The sequence below is a fragment of the Camelus bactrianus genome, chromosome 23 (genome assembly GCF_048773025.1).
Source record: "Camelus bactrianus isolate YW-2024 breed Bactrian camel chromosome 23, ASM4877302v1, whole genome shotgun sequence".
Lineage (NCBI taxonomy): Eukaryota > Metazoa > Chordata > Mammalia > Artiodactyla > Camelidae > Camelus > Camelus bactrianus.
The window spans coordinates 42,403,250-42,420,000 of record NC_133561.1 but is presented as its reverse complement, the minus strand read 5'-3'; the positions used below and the strand labels follow the sequence as shown (position 1 = coordinate 42,420,000).

Genomic DNA, 16,751 nt, shown 5'->3' with positions numbered 1-16,751 from the left:
GCGAGGCAGCGGCCCACGGCCGGCGCGCCCGCGGACGGGCAACGCCGCCTGGAAGCCGGTAAGCGGGAGAGGAGGGCCGTGGAGCCACCGCCAGGGGCCCGCGCCGGAAACCCAGACGCGAGTCGGCCGCCGGGGTGCGACACGGGGTCTCACCGCCACGGGCCCTCCGGCACGGGGGCGGCCCCGCGGCACCCAAGGCGCGCCGACTGGCCCTCTCCTCGGCACCCTCACGGGGGCCCAACGGCCACCCTCGCCCGACACCGCAGGGCCTCAGGACGGCCCACCGCAAGGCTCTCCCGCCGCACGGGCCGGCGCTGCCCCGCCCCGCCCCGACGCGCACCCAAACAAACGTTCGCGCCGTGCCGAAGCACCCCACCTCCCCCCGTCGGGTCCGACGACGCTTCACCCGGGGCCGCCTCCAGGGGAGGGACAGCACCCCACAACGCGGTGAGGCCACGTTCTGGTCCCAGGACGGGGGGGGGGTCGGCGGGGGAAAGGCTCGGCGCGGGCGGCCATCGGTCCTGGCAGGGCAGGGGAGGGCCGGCGGCGGCGACGAGGAGGGGCCGCTCGCGCGCAAGAGCGACGGCCGGCAGGGGTCGTGGGTGCGGGCGGGCACCAACCCAGGGAAGGGGAAATCTCGAGACACGACCGGGCCGCCGGGGAAACCACCGCGGGATCCCACCACCCCCACACGTGGGGGCGGCCCCGCGACGCCCAGGACGCCGGCCGGCCTCAGCCAACCCTCGGCGGTTCCTCCCACACCCCGGCCCCGCTCGCCGCCGGGACTCGCGCGCAGCAGGCTAAACACCCCCATTCCAGAGGGTAGCCCCTTCCACTCGCTCACTCGTCCGTCTGCGTCTCGTCTGTCCGTCCACCACCGCCACCCAGCTTCGTCTGGCTCGCCCCCAGGCCTCGCGGCCCGGGGAAACGCTGCCGAGCGAGGCGGCCCGACCCGTGGCCCACGCACCGCCACCGGTGGCTGCGTCTCGGGACCGGAACAGGTGGGGTGGCTCCTCGCGGCGCGGAGACTGGTGGGGGGGGCCCAAGTCGGGGTGGACCGCCTTCCCCCTCCCCCCCACGGCACGCGCCGGGGAGGCCAAGCCCGCGCACACGCGCGCGCGCGCTCGCACGGCCCCGCGCCAGACGCCGGGCCCGGCCCGGCGGAACCCTCCCCCGACTCGGAGGGGGGAGGCGCGGGCCACAGCAGGCCAAGAACAGCACTCGGCCCCACCGCGGGGCCAGCGCAGCCCACACGCCAAAGCGACGGGGCCCTGCCCACACGCCGCGGCAGTCGCTCCCCGTGGAGAGTGACTGCACGCTCTGGATGGAGGAGCGGCGGCTGGGGGGTCCGGTGCCCCCAAGGCTCCCCTCTCAGATCGCTAGAGAAGGCTTTCTCACCGAGGGCGCATCGCCCCCCACCCAGCGTGCCCCGTTCAGGCCTACGGAAGCCCGCCGACGTGTACGCCAGCGCTCGGCTGGGCAGGAGGGGTCTGCGGTAGGGGTAAGCAGCGGGCCAAGAAGCGAGCGTTCGCGGTCGGGACCGGGGAGAGCCCGTGCGTGCCACCTCGCGAGGAGACGCACCCAAGACCGCGTGGGGACGGGACAGACGCCCGCCCCCACCGGCACATCACCCGGCCCCACCACGATCGCTCCCACGCCCGGGCGCGAACCCCGCTGAGGGGGACCCACCCGGCGTGCGCCCGGCCACGTCAGTCCCCCCCACCCCGGTACAGGGTGAGGACTGACGTTCAGGAGGCGGCCCCGGCCCCACCGAGGGTGGGGAGCGGCCACGCCTCGCTCACCGTCTCGACCCCTCCCCCACGCCTCAAGAGAGGCGCTCGGGAGACACGACCACCGCAGGGGTTACCCGAGAGGACTCGCTGGGGACGGGAAGCGATGCCGCCGCTCGGCCTCGGGCACCTGAGGGACAACCTGGAGCGCTCCAGGGGCACCGCAGAGGACCAAGGCGAGACACGCTCACACCCCGACGAGGGGGTACGTGGCGTGGCGGCGGGGCAGCCCTCCCCCGCCGCGGGGGAGGGCCGCTCGCGAGACAGGACGCCGAGCAGGCGAGGAGGCGAGAGTGTCTGCCGCGTCGCAAGACCCCGGCCCCGCCGACACCACAAGGCACGGGAGACCGAGGTCGGGCCGGAGACCGCACCCCTGCCTCCCCCCCGCCACCCACGGGCGGCAGAGGAGAGGCGAGGGGCCCGCAGGCAGAACGAGAAGAGAAGCCACGTTCGCCATGAACGTCCCCGTCCCTCGTCTGGCGCGGCTTAGGCCCGGCCCGGGGGAGCATGACTTCACCACATCGGTCAGGTGAGTGAATGAGTGAGTGAGTGAGCGAGCGAGCGAGCGAGCCATGTGGGGCAGGGAGGCCCCAGAGGGGAGGGCCCGGCGAGGACAACCACCAGAGGGGCCTGCTTCAGCCTCGCCAGGCGCCACCCACTCCTCGGTCCTCTCCGAGGAGAGCGGCCAACGACCCCAGGCGGGGAATGCCTGACACGCGGCACGGAGCCTACGGGGGTGGGGTCGCGCCGGCCACCACCGGGTGCCTGCGGCGGGGAGCGCACGGGGTAAAAGACCCACGCCGCCACCTCACCCCACCGCCCTCGGGCCACCAGAGACCGGAGGTGGCACCACGGGCCACGTCAGCCGGACGCACACACGAGAGCCGGCGCGCAGGCCCGGGCGGGCGGCTCAAGTGTCAGAAGCGGAGTCGGCTACCAGGCCAGGGCTCACGCAGAGAGAAGCCCAGAGCCCCGCACGCGTCCGGAGACCCAACACTCGGTGACAGACACCGAGGAAGACCGTGTCAGCACCTATCTGCTGGCAGAAAATGCCCAACACGACAGGAAAAATGACAGCGCCCAGAAACGGGGCGGGTCCACGATTTGCAAGGGGGGACCCCGGGACCTCGGTCCGGCCACCTGCCCCCAGCCCTACCCCCATAAATGGCAGCCCCGAAGCTCTCGGGGGCCATCTGATCGACCGGGGTGGGGGGGGTTTGGTAGGGGGAGGGGAGAGGGGAGGGGGATTAGGAGGAGGCTTAGGAGGAGGAGTGGGAATGGGAATGGGAATGGGAATGGGAATGGGAATGGGAAGGGACGAGAGGGAGACGGGAGCAGGCCGGGGACGCCCTGCCCTTTTCTCGCCCGCGTGGCCGGGGACTCGGGGAGATGCCACAGAGGCGCCTCCGACGAGAGGGCCCCCCACGAGGGACCGCTCCCGAGCACCGGGCCCCGGGCCCCGGGCCGGGGAAAGCCTGCCTCCCCCACATCCCTCGCAGGACGCCCCCGTGCCGGTCCCCGAGTCCGGATGAAGTCTCGGTCCCTCCAACGCCACCAGAACCCACGCGGGCAGGCTTACGGGCCGGGGGGCACCCCCTCCCAGGCCTCCCGCGCCAACAGGGGCCGGCCCAGCCACGTCTCCGGATCCATCGGGACTCAGAAAACATTTCATCCAAGGAGGCGCCTCCGACGACCGGGAACCCCAGCGCGCCCGTCCACGGCCTCACCGCACTGGGCCCGGGCCGCTCCTCGCCTCAGGAGCAGTCGTCCAAGGGACGCAGACGAGGGCCTGACCACCTAGCCGCCGGCGGCCCGGGCGCGGGACACTCTCTCCCTTTCCCCCGCGGCGGCAAGGCGCAGGCCGTGTCCGATCGGCTCGGGTCGGTCTCCGCGGCTGGAGGGGCACAGGCGGATGCTGGTCGACCAGGCCAGGCCACACGGCTTCCCCCGGCACACGAGATCCCGGGAGCGCGGCGACAGTCACCCCCTCATCATCCTGCGAGTCCAATCTGCGCCGAGAGCAGGACGCGCCCGCGGCTCAGCGCCACGGGGACTGTCACCGCCGGTGTCGCCAGCCTCCCCGAAGTCTGCCTCGGGCCCCGCCGCCGAGCCCCATCCCTTGCCGAGGTCGCCGACGCTCGGGAGAAGAGGGACGATCTCAGAGCGGCAGCCAGATGGCGCCCGACAACCGTCGCCAACGTCCCCGGAACCGATCCCGACCGCCGCCGGCCGCCCAAACGCCCGAGCTCGTCCCGGACTGAGGCGCCGGGCGGCCCCGTGGCATCCGCCTCGGAGCCCGCTCACCCTCGTCACGGCACGGCACGGCACGACACGAGGCGACACGACGCGACGCGGCGCGACGCGACCCCGGCAACAGATCAGGGCGGGGAGGACGGAGGGAGCCGGGGTTTGGCAAGACACGGCCGGCCGGGCGGCTGCCGCGAAGGGGACGCGCTCCCCACGCGATTCCCCGGGCGGGGGAGATCACACGGACACGCCGGCGTTGCCGGGGCCGACGCCGCGGGTGGCCCAGAGCGACCAGGACGAGATCCCGGGTTCCCGGGTGGGAGGTTGGGAAGGGGAGGAGGGGAAGAGGGAGGGAAGGCGGGGGCTGGCAAACCGAAACCAGGCGAGCGCTCAGAGAACAACGCAGGAATCGGCTTTGGAGTCCGTCCTCTCGAATGCAGGAGGTCTTTCGAAAGCAGACAGGCAAAGCCCAGAAGCTAGAAAAGAAAGGATGAAGACCGCGAACCCCATCGAAGCGGAAAGAGAAATCGATCTCGGCACAGATCGCGACAAAGCCCAAAGACAACAAACGGGCGCGTGGGGAAAACGCACTCGCGGTCGGTCGTGAGAACACGGACGTCAGCACGGCTGACCACAACCGCAGGAAGGAGGAGGGAAAACAAAAAAATGCGGGCGGGGGTTCGGGGGGGCGAGTCGATAGCCACCCGCTCGGTAAATCGAGGTTCAGTGCATCTACACAGAGCAACACTGTGCATGCGCATCCGCGTGTCTGTGTGTGCGTGTGTGTGTCGGTGTGTGTGTTTGACACAGTCAACGTGGACAAGGAAACTGTAGCCCCATCCGAAAAAAAAAAAAAAAGAAAGAAAAGAAAGAAAGGAAAGAAAGAAAGGAAAGAAAGGAAAGAAAGAAAGGAAAAAGGAAGGAAGAAAGGAAGGAAGGAAGGAAGGAAGGAAGAAAGGAAGGAAGAAAGGAAGGAAGAAAGAAAGGAAGAAAGGAAGAAAGAAAGGAAGAAAGGAAGAAAGGAAGAAAGGAAGGAAGGAAGGAAGGAAGGAAGGAAGGAAGGAAGGAAGGAAGAAAGAAAGAAAGAAAGAAAGAAAGAAAGAAAGAAAGAAAGAAAGAAAGAAAGAAAGAAAGGAAACATGAAAACAAACGACAAAACCCACCACCAAAGGGAAATCAAGTTGTAGAACTACTCTGGGGTTTAAAAACAAAAACAAAAACACCGTAGAAAAAGCACAACCGCAGCCCATCAGGGCTTCCTCTCCTCAACAGTCCAAGAACTCGGTCAACTCCACCTCCTAGAAGCCAGAAAACCAGGGATGAAACACGTGCAGGAGACCCAAACGGACGTTTTCAGTTTAAAAGGAAAAAAAAAATTATTTTTTTCCTCCCCCAAATGGGGGAGGGGGCGAGGGGGAGGATGGAGCGTAGAACTCAGCGGCAGAGTGCCTGCCCAGCACGCGCGAGGTCCAGGGTTCGATCTTCAGGACTTCCGTTCAAGTCAATAAGGAAGTCGGTAAGTCAGGCAATCACTAAGTCAGGCAACAAACCAGCAAAAGAAACGAATTACCTCCCCTCCCCGAATAAACAAACAACCACCGAAAGCAACAACAGCAGCAAGAACCAAAAAAAAAAAAAAAAAGGCCTAAATAAATAAATAAATGTAAGTAAGTAAATAAATAAATAAGTAAGTAAACAAACGAACACAATTTTAAAAAGGGGAAAACGCACGCGTTTCCGTTTCCAAGAGATATCCGGACAGGCCCAGAACCTGGAATCTCGACAGCAAGTTCCAAAAACAAGCAGAAAGTGCCTGCTCCTGACGGAACACGTGATAGAGACCACCGTTCGAGATGGGGCCGGGTGGGCGGGTTGGCGGGCGGACACAGAGCTCTCGACTCATACCTGACAGAATCCTCTCTCCGACGGAAGACAGAAGGCAACACGAATTTAACAACCTTTTATTATAGAAACTCTTATCAAAATGGGTATAGAGCAACATATCTCGAGAGAGTAAAAGCTTCTTATGACAAAACTACAGCCAGTATAATACTCAATGGTGAAAAGTTGAAAGCCTTCCCACTAAAATCTGGAACAAGAAAAGAAATTTGTGTCTCACCACTTCTATTCAGTATAGCATTGGAAGTTCTAGCCACAGCAATTAGACAAGGAAATTATAACAGTTCCAAACTGGAAGAGAAAAGGTAAAATTTTCATTATACATGGATGACATAATACTATATATAGAAAACCCTAAAAGCTGCACACAAAGACTACTAGAGCTGATAAAAGAAACTGGCAAAGTAGCAGGATACAAGATTAACATCCATAAGTCAGAGGCATGTCTTTACACTAACAGTGAAATATCAGAAAGGAAAGTAAAGGAATAATTCCTTTTAAGACTATATCAAAAAAAAAAAAAAACTTAGGAATAAATCTGACCAACAAAGTTAAAGACTTATATGTGGAGAATTACAAAATTCTAAGGAAATTAAAACGATTTAAAGAAATGTACAGATATCCCATATTCTTGGGATTGGAAAAATTAATATTGTTAAAATGACCATATACCCAAAGCAATCTACAGATTTACTGTGATTCATATCAAATTACCCAGGACTTATTTCACAGAACTATAACACATCATACTAAAATTTATATGGAATCAAAATAGACCCAGAGCTGCCTAAGCATTACTGAAGAAAAAGAACAAAGCTGGAGGAATAATCCTTCCAGGCTTCAGACAATACTACAGAGCTACACTAATCAAATCAGCATGGTACTGGAACAAAAACAGGCATATGGATCAATGGAAGAGCATAGAGATGCCAGAAATCATTCCACAAACTTTTGGTCAATTAATCTTTGACAAAGGAGGCAAGAACATACAATGGAATAAAGACAGTCTCTTCTGTCAGTGGTATTGGGAAAACTGAACAGCTGCATGTAAATCAATGAAGTTAGAATACTCCCTCACACCATACACAAAGAGAAACTCAAAAAGACTTATAACTTTAAACATAAGACAAGGTACTATAAACCTCTTAGAGGAAATCATAGGCAAAACATTATCCCACATAAATCTCAGTAATGTTCTCCTGGATATTCTACCCAAGCAATTGAAATAGAAGCAAAAATAAACAAATGGGACCTATCTAATTAAACTTATAAGTTTTGTCACAGCAAAGTAAACCATAAACAAAACAAGGAGACAACCTACAGAATGGGAGAAAATATTTGTAAAAGATGAATTTGACAAGGGCTTAATATCCAGGATATATATGCAGCTCATACAACTTCATAAGAAAAAATCATAACCAATTAAAAAATGGGCAGAAGGTCTAAGCAAGCAATTCTCCAAAGAAGACATACAAATGGACAAAAGGCACATGAAAAAATGCTCAATATCAGTAATTATCAAAGAAATGCAAGTCGAAAGTACAATGAGGTATCACCTCACAACAGTCTGAATGGTCATCATTCAAACGTCCACAAAGAATAAATGCTGGAGAGGATTTGGAGGAAAAGGAATCCTCTATACCATTAGTGGGAATGTAGTTTGTTGCAGCCATTGTGGAAAACAGTATGAAGAGTCTTCAAAAGACTAAAAATACACTTACCATCTGATCCAGCAATCCCATTCCTGGGCTTATGTCCAGAGGGAACCTTCATTCAAAAAGATACATGCACCCCAATTTTCATAGCAGCACTATTTATAATAGACAAGACATTGAAACAACCTAAATGTCCACTAACAGATAACTGGAAAGAAGTTGTGGTATATTTATACAATAGAATACTACTGAGTCATAAAAAAAGAATACAATAATGCAATTTGCAGCAACTTGGATTAACCTGGAAAATGCTATTCTAAGTGAAGTAAATCAGAAAGAGAGAAACATTCCATATGATATCTCTTAAATGTGGAATCAAACAAACAAACAAAAAAAAAGGCTAACTTATTTACAAAACCAAAACAGACTTATTTACAACACCAAAACAGACTCACAGACATAGTAAACAAACTTACGGTTACCAAGTGGATAAGGATGTGGAATTAAAGTTTGAGATTTGCAGATACTAGTTACTGTACATAAAATAGATAAACAACAAGTTTATACTGTATAGCACAGGAAACTCTATTCAATATATTGTAGTAACTTATAGTTAAAAATAATATGAAAATGAAGATATGTTGTTCCTATATTATTGAACTATTGTGATGTACACCAGAAATTGACACAACATTGTAAACTCACTATACTTAAATAAAAGTATATTTTTAAAAATGGGCAGAAGACAGATATTTCTTCTAAATAGACATTTCTCCAAGGAAGACATACAGATGGCTAACAGGCACACGAAAAAATGCTCAGTATCACTAATTATTAGGGAAATGCAAATCAAAACTACTATGAGGTTTCACCTATTACCAGCCAGAATGGCCATCATTCAAAAGTCCACAAATGATAAACGCTGCAGAGGATGTGGTGAAAAGGGCACCCTCCTACACTGTTGGTGGGAATGTAAATTGGTGTAGCCACTTTAAAGGACAATATGGAAGTTAATTTAAAAATTACTTGTTACCATGTGATCCAGCAATCCTACTCCTGGGCACATATCTAGAGAAAAATATAATTCAAAAAGACACAGGCACCCCAATGTTCACAGCAGTACTATTTACAACAGCCAAGACATAGAAACAACCTAAATGTCCATTGATAGATGACTGGATAAAAATTGTGATAAATTTTTACAATGGAATACTACTCAACTATATATATATATATATATATATATATATATATATATATATATATATATATATATAAAAGTTGTATATAATGTGTATATATAATATCATTTGCAGCAACATGGATGACCTGGAGATCATCATTATAAGTGAAGCAAGCCAGAAATAGAAAATTTCTACATTTATAAGTGGAATCTTAAAAAAAAAAAAAAAAAGACACAAATGAACTCACCTGCAAAACAGAAACAGACTGACAGACATTGAAAACAAACTTATGGTACCCAGGGATGAAAGGGAGTGGTAAAGGATAAATTGGGAGTTTGAAATTTGCATATACTAACTACTATATATAAAACAAATAACAAGTTCATACTGTAAAGCACAGGGAACTATTCAATATCTTACAGTGACCTATAATGAAAAAGAATATGAAGACAAAAATATGTATGTATATGTATATATATGACTGAAACATTATGAACACCACAAATTACACAACATTGTAAAATGACTATATTTCAATTAAAAAATGCATAAACATAATAAGAGAATAGCATATGAAATACAATTTAGGGACCTGTGGAAATTATTGAAGATCTGGAGAGACCAGCTTCAGTTAGATTAAGTCGAGAGGCTTCTATTACCTTTTCACAGATAGACCGAATGAAGATACAAAGCAGACAATAGTAACTAATGTTTGGAGACCACAGAGAAAATGGAGAGGGGTTAGGCTGGGGCCACCGTTCAGTACAGAAGTCTCATGGGCTTCTGGCTTATGCTTCTGAATTGTATGTCCTATGCCTTTTAATGAACATCTGAGTTGTACAGAGATGAGAGAGGTTACACCTGCAGACCCTGAATTCACCGTGAAGCCTGTTTAGTCCTGCAGTATTCTGAGCATTGCTGGAAGGCTCTCTGTCATTTTAATAATAACAGATTTATCACTTTGTTTATTGAGCATTTGCTATATAGAAGGCACTTTACATATTAACTCACTGGAATTCTTTAAATTCCTAAATAATTGTTGAGTCGTTTCACAGATAAGAAACTTGAGGTTTCTATCAGGCTGATCTATCCACAGTTATAGTTAAGAATCAGCAGTTTGTTGACACTGTCTGCCTTATGCACTTAAAATTAGTGAAAAATACAGCTTTGTTACATGTTTTCAAAATTTATAATAATCAATAAAGAGTCATGAGTTTATCTGAGCATGTCCAGGGTATTTCACACTATACCTCATGTGATAATTTTGTCAATAAACATTTGTTGTTTTCCAGTGTCTATATATCCCTGATTGTATCTGAAGGATATAAAAAAGTCCGCACAGAAACAGCAAACAAGGTCTGAGCCAACTGTACACAAAGTCCCCTTGCCCAGCAGCATCATGTCAACTCTCTGCACACAGAACTCTTCAGGGAAGCCCCATCAGAACCTGAGTATCTGTGAACTTTTACAAAATAGTGACCTGAATGATGTGGTGTGGATTTCCATCAAGAATTACAGGCTTTTGTGGATTCATCCCAGAGAAAATTCTTCAGAGATGTGGTGCTAGAAAACTTCAGCCATCTGGTCTCAGTGAGTCTGTCAACAAAGACTTCTTTACTTAAGTATCCAGACAAGCTTCCACATACCTCAGACCTCAATCAGCCCCCATTCATGTCTGGTCAAAGCCACGGCAGCTGTCTGAAGGTGTTTACATCTAGTTTGTCCATCACTACACTGGTGCCTTCCTGATCATGATTCTTGTACTCAGTTCTTTCTTGTATTCAATCTCTAAGACACAAAACAGTGCTGGAAAGTCAGTGATTATTTCTTGCATGAATGAGTAAGTGGATTAAAGATTTACTAAGTAAATGTAATACTGTAAGCATTAAGCTGTGCAAATTAAAATAACATAGTAGAATTTCCCTTTTCTACATAGAAAGATTTCTCTGGTGGAGCTAACATTTATTGGATTGCTTTTGACAAAAAAATATAGTTCAATCAACTGTGGAGTCATCTAGTTCCTTTCTAGTTGAAAACACTGAGCATTCTTAACTCTGTCTTTGCTCTCAGATCTCTCTGCACTGGCAACAAAAGAGTCTCACTATCTTGTCTTGGAATCAGAGTGATCTTTCTGCTCTGGTGAAACCGTGAATGTTTTCAGTTTTCAAGATGTTTTTCTTCCAGCAGATATTCCTATGGCTTAGTGTAGACTGAGCTGGAAATAAAAATCAACTTCCAGCTTCTCTCTGGAAGGAGCTAGACTGCACATCTATCTCATGGGCTGACCCTCCCAGCTGCTGTCCAAAGTCTACATTCTAACTCACTCCTCTCCCTGGAAGCTGGCAGGGCCCTCTGTGAGCTTGAGCTGGCAGGGGGGTAATCCCTGCAGCTTCTGCCCCTCACTTGACCCAGCCAAAACTACCACGGCCCAGCTTCTCCCTGGAAGGAGTCTGACTGCACATCCAGCACCCTGACTTTTCCAGCTACTGCCTGACTCTGTCCTCTAGCTTGTATGTCACTTAGAGCAAATGGAGCCCAGCACTCATTAGTTTCCTGGAGTCTGCAGAGAACAAAGTGGCAGTTCCTCATGGCCCTGCAGGCTTTCCCACAACTACCCACCCTGGCTTGCTCCAGCAATAGAGACCAGCTCCTACCTTCTCTACAGACAGTGTCAGGCTACACATGCAGTGCCCCAGCTTGTCCAATTGCTGCCTGAGGGCTGGCTTCTAATTTGCCTCTCCTGGGGCACTGACAGTACCTCAGTCTCCTGGGAGCACCTAAAAAAGGCACTATGAGCAAGAACAAGGTTTGAGAGGCACCTAGAAACTGGCTGGGCTGACTTGTGCCAAACATTTCTGACGTAAGGCAAGACTCTGAAGATTGGGAGAGAAGGCTATTTGGTCTAAGGCAAATAAACTAACATGGAGTCAAGAAAAATGAAGAAATAATGAATATACCCTAAGGAAAAAAAAAACCAAAATGAAAACAAAGATACACTCCAAAAACAATGACTGTATGATATGGAGATAAGCGATATACCCAACAGAAAATTCAAAATAGTGTTCCTAAAGATTCTTTCTGAGGTCAAAGGAGTAATGTATGAAAAAAAAAAGGGGGGGGGGGAAATAAATAAAATCATGTGAAAATAGTTTAAAGGAATTATGTAACATCAATCAGTCCAAAGACAAAATATTGGAGGGCCAAGAGGAAGACAGAAAGAAGCAGAAAATATATAGAGTTAAATCATATCTGAATTTTGTTCCAAACCTGAGGAATAAAACAGACATCCAGGTCCAGAAACCCCAAAGGACATCAAGTAAGAGAATTCAAAGTGAATCACACCAAGACACTATAATCAAATTGTCAGAAGTTCAAGACAAATAGAGACTGTTGAAAGCAGCAAGAGAAAAATCAACTTGTTATATAAATACAAGGTAATTCACATAAAGCTACCACTTGATATTTTCAGGAGAAACTTTGGAGGCCAGAAAAGACTGAGACAACATAAACCAAAATATTGCAAGGTAAAGATAAACTGCCAACTAAGAATACTACACCTGTCCACAAAAGAAAAAAAAAGAAAAAAAAGAAAAAGAAAAAGAGAGAGACAGAGAAAGAATTTCTCAGACAACCACACCTAAAGGAATTTAGCAAGAACTTTCTTAAAAGAAATGTTAGAGGGAAGTCTTCAAGTTGGAAGAAAAGGATACTAAACAGCAACACAAGAGCAGAAGACAAACTGAAACTTAATGGTAAAGGTAAATATATACAGAAAAACAGAATACTCTATTACTATAATGATGGTAGCAAATTGCTACTAATACTACTATAAAAGTTAAAAGATGAAAGATTTAAAATAACTATAACTAAATTAGATTGCTAGATACATAATAGAAGTAGATGTATGTAAACTGTGATATCAGTAGCATATAATATGAATGGAGAGATAGAGGCGTCTTATGTGCAAGTGAAATTAAGTTGCTGTCAACTTAAAATAGGCTGTTATAACTAACAGGTATTGCAAACAAGCCCCTCGGTAACCACAAAGAATATACCTGTGGTAGAGAACAAAAAAAGAGAAAAGAAATAAAAACATATTAATACCAAAAACAATGGAACACAAAAGAAGACATGAAAAGAAAAAGAGAAAAACTGCAAGACAAACAGAAAACAGTTCAAAAATGACAACAGTAAGTCATTCTTGAGCAAATATTATTTTAGCTGTAAATGGGCTAAACCCCCTAATAAAAAGATACATAGTGGCTGAATGGATTAAAAAGCCAAGATCCACCTATATGTTGTCTACAAGAATTCATCTTAGATTTAAGGACACACATAGGCTGAAAGTAAAGTGATGGTAAAAGATATTCCATGAAAATGGTGACCGAAACAAAGCAGGAGTGGATATTATACTTGTCCCAGACAAATGTGACTTTTAGCCAAAAATGGGACAAAAAATGTATTATGTAATTATAACCATGTCAATTCACTAGGAAGGTATAACAATTGCAATTATTTATACACATCTAATATCAGATCATCTAAATATGTAAAGCAAACATTGACAGATGTGAAAGGAGAAATTTAATGCAATACAATAGTAAGCATTTCTATATCTGATTTTCAACAGTGGATAGAACATTGAGACAGAAATCAATAAACAACCAGTGGACCTAAACAACACTTTAGACAAATGGACCTAACAGACATACACAGAACTTTTCATCCAGTTGCAGACTAATTCACACTTTTTTCAAGTGAAAACAAAATATTTTCCAGGATAGATCACATGTTATGTCACAAAAGGGACCTTACAAATTGAAGAAGACTGACATCATACCGAGAATCTTTTGTTGCACAATGAAATGAAACTAGAAATCAATTACAGCACAAAATTAAAAAACTCCACAAATATGAGGAAACTAAATAACACAATCTCAAAAACCACTGGGTCAAAGGCAAAATCAAGAGAACTGCTGATTATAAAATTTGAATTTGAGAAAGCATAACTCACTTCTTCTCTCTAAGACTTTTAGATAAAACTAGACTCATCACAAGGCAGATGTCTGTTATTTATGACTTATTAACTGTGACTAATGGCAAATTATACCTCTACATGCAACAGGACACCTTTCATGTGAAACATTTTACTAAGTGCTTAGGAGTATTGATTTTTAAACTGAGGTCATGTTTAAAGTGTTCTGTATAGAAATCAGTGAATTAATTGTGAATGTCTATTACTCACTTCAATCACAGAGAATTCAGAAGCAATGTCCAGCCCTGCACATGACTGAACAGGATTCATGCAGATCTTGGGGTTAGCAGGTGCAGATTCTCTAACTACACACCTCAGATGTCCATTACCAGACATGTGGACAAAGTCAGCATCGCAAGCCTGTGGCTCCAGGGACTTCTACACTGAAAGATGGCCCTATTCTGACCCTCCAGTGACCTGAGGTCTCCCATTTCTTTCTACCTCTCAGCTTTGATGGTCACACAGCATTGCTTCCCCAGGGTCACACTCACTCCCACTGGTCTGACAGTAACAGAATCTTCCAATAAGTTTCAGGTATTTCAGTCCTTCAAAAATTTCCACAGGACCCTATGTGCTGCTCTATCTACTGCAGTTTCTCTCATCAACATACAGCCATATTTAAGGAAAAAATATAATTTATACATTGTTTTCCAGTGTTTAAATGTGAACGAAGTTTACTTACAAAATGAAAACTGGATGGATTTGTACAAGACGGAAGATAAGTATTTTATTTAAAATTGGCAGCCATTTTCAGAGGATGCAGTTACTAATCAAAACTATGACACTGAACTCAGGTCAGATCGCTGACCCCTCACTACCCTCCATGCTCCACACTCACAGGAGCACTGCTGTTGTCCTCTGTGCCTCCTGCACCTGTGCTGTTTTCAGCTGACCTCATTCTGACACATACACCAGCACAACTAGACAGTGAGCCTCTGCTTCCTCAGTCTCCCTCCACTGTGTTCACCAAATGACTAATGCACATCAGATGCCAATCAGCCGTTAGTGAGGCATCTTTCTCCTGTGCCCAAGGGACTGAGACAAAGACAGCCACTCTCATTTTGGTGTAATGTGAAGACTTTCAACAGCACAAATACTGGGAAGGAGAATATTCAATTTCTGGGCCACAAAACATCTCAGGGACCTAGGGAAACATAACAAGAGCCCCTTAAATCTTTTATTACTTCTTGGTTTTATAGAGAAGATTCAGGCCTGTGGAGAAGCCTGCTCACCTACTGGCAACAGAGAAAGAGGAAGGACTTGCTTCTCTGTGATTGCACTGTCAGGATCACAGCTAACCTCCATCAGTCTCTGGATTTTCATTTACAAAAAGTTCAAGCACTAAAACACAACTGAAAAAGGAGAAAGAAGCCACGACATTTTAGTTTTCCACAATACCCAGGCTCACCTGCCACAAATCCTCTAACCATCACCTGGCACTGTGCTCTAAGAGAAACAGAGACCATTTCTCCTCTCCCAGATTCAGAACTAATATGGCTTTACATGCTGCTGCTCATATACAAAATATGAATTCTCTTAATTTACATACAAGTAAATAAAGTCATTGAATTTTATATGTTAATGAATCCATGCTACTTAGAGTCTTACTCAATTCCCCCAACCCTGAAACCCAGGAGGCCCTGATTAACACATGTGTATTTCACTCTCCACCTCTATGAAAGCCTCTCTGAAATTACTCAGATTTACTACTCTTTGTTTATTCACTGATTCTCCAGTATCCACCTCAACCCTCTGGAAACCTCATTCCCTCCCTGTCTACCTTGCCCCTGCCCCTCAGGATACACTTATCCTCACACATCCTGCCTCTACTATGTAGGGTTTTAAGTAATGTCACTTCCTCAACAATGGCTTCTGTCCCATGTAATTGGCTACTCACCAAGGAACTTATGAATTTACTCCATAATAGAGTAGTTTAATTAGTAATTAGTACTCCATGCTGAAGAGTTCAGTGACACCCAAAGCTCAAGTTTCTCAACATGTGTATCATAAATGGAACATCCCATATGTAGATTTCACTGAATATGTCACTACTTCATGAGTCCTATAATACAAATGGTGAACCACGATTAATAAGAAGACAATCAAAATAAATCTGGTTGATATATGTCTTCTTTTTAACAAAATATTTTCCATTTAATGAGGTAAATCATGTAAACACAGTTATGGAACATATATTATGTATACAGATTATTTCTGTTTTTTTTTTTTTTAACAGTCTCAAAAGTAACTTTCTCAACTTTGCACAGAAGTGTCACTGTGGATTCTGTTTTTTCTCAGTACTGTAGAAAATCTGAAACAAAAAGTTCTGTGCTTGTCTTTATCTAAAATAACTTGTATCTGCATTCTCTCAGATTATGAACCCAAGTGTGTCCATCTATGTCCTTCTACTATGGTCTGTCTTTGTCTACATGGTGCACACGGATGCTTCAGCCTCACCCCATGTTATAGTGTATTCTCAGTGCTGTCCTGCCTGTGAACAGTTGTAAGCTGTTCTTCTGAGGGGGAGCAAAGTCTGTAATGACCTACATTGCCATCCTGGTGACATCACCCCACAATATTTTTTATTTCATTTCTGATATCTTCTTTAACCCAATAGTTTATAAAGAGTATGCACATTAATTTTCACACATTTGTGAAATTTCCTATTTTCCTCTGTCATTAACTTTTGGTTTTATACCATTATTGTCAGATATGATACTTGATATGATTTCAATCTTCTTACATTTGCTGAGCCTTGTTTTGTGACTTAACATATGACATACCTAGAGAATGTTTCTTGTGTGCTTGAGAAGAACGTGCATTCTGTTGCTACTGGGTGGAATACTGTGCATATGTCTGTTAGGTCTATTTCTTTAAAGATGTAGCTCAAGTAAATATTTCTTTATTTATTTTCTGTCTTTAAAAACATAGACTGAGAGTG

General features: G+C 47.2%; 1 long non-coding RNA gene across 5 annotated transcripts in view; it reads right to left on the bottom strand.

Moving 5' to 3' along the window:
- LOC141574803 (uncharacterized) overlaps positions 1 to 16,751 on the bottom strand; it is a 48,626-nt gene that overhangs the window by 18,926 nt on the left and 12,949 nt on the right. The window lies entirely within an intron of this gene.